This window comes from Ruditapes philippinarum, unplaced genomic scaffold (genome assembly GCF_026571515.1).
Source record: "Ruditapes philippinarum isolate M1 unplaced genomic scaffold, ASM2657151v2 ctg5361_1_1_1_1, whole genome shotgun sequence".
NCBI classification, from domain to species: domain Eukaryota; kingdom Metazoa; phylum Mollusca; class Bivalvia; order Venerida; family Veneridae; genus Ruditapes; species Ruditapes philippinarum.
This window is the reverse complement of record NW_026858148.1, coordinates 105801-106631: the sequence shown is the minus strand read 5'-3', so window position 1 is coordinate 106631 and position 831 is coordinate 105801.

Below are 831 nucleotides of genomic sequence, written 5' to 3'. Positions count from 1 at the left end.
TGTCATTCATTCACTGGTAAAATTGAATGGCAAATGGCCCATCAGAATGTTGCTGGGGTTCTAACCGGTAGGGGACTTATGGATTGCTTGCAATACTATGATAATTGCTTGTTAATATAGAAACACCACAGATATACAGCATGTTTGGAGGGGAGCAAATGCTCCATAACTATCTGAGCACACATGGGATCTATTGTTATCAGAGCCTGTAAAGTTGTGTAGGAAAAAATTTTGTCAAAAATTGTGCTGGAATCTGATGGACAAGTCAAACTAGCTCTGCTGTCAAATTCAAGGGTACATTCCATCCAAGGGAATCAATATATAAGGCATGCTGCTCATTAATGTCAAGGCAAAGGTAGCTTCAGTGGGTCTCACATTCATTTGGGGGAGTTGTATACACTGCACCATTCTTCTTTGTCTCATTGATTACCAAATTGACTTTTTTTACCTCCTTAGATATGTGAACATGTTGTGATGTCTTCAGTAGCATAAACATCTCTCCCATGTTCATCATTTTACTTCTCCTGGTACAAATTCTGAGTTTTTCATCAATTATTTCATCTGAAATTAGTTTGTCACATAATAAAAATTCTCTGTCACATGATAAAGATTCTCTGTCTGTATTTCGTCTTGATTCATACCACAGATTATAGACAAATTTTTCTATACTTTTTGTTTTTAACAAAAGGAAGTGTTTTGCTTATGGACTATCAAGGTTAAGTATGTGAATGAAGAGGACTGCAAACTTCCTAACAGTCAATCTTCCTTTAATAGCAAACGTTATAAACAATAATTTTCATACAAATATAATATTGATATTATGTACTCACA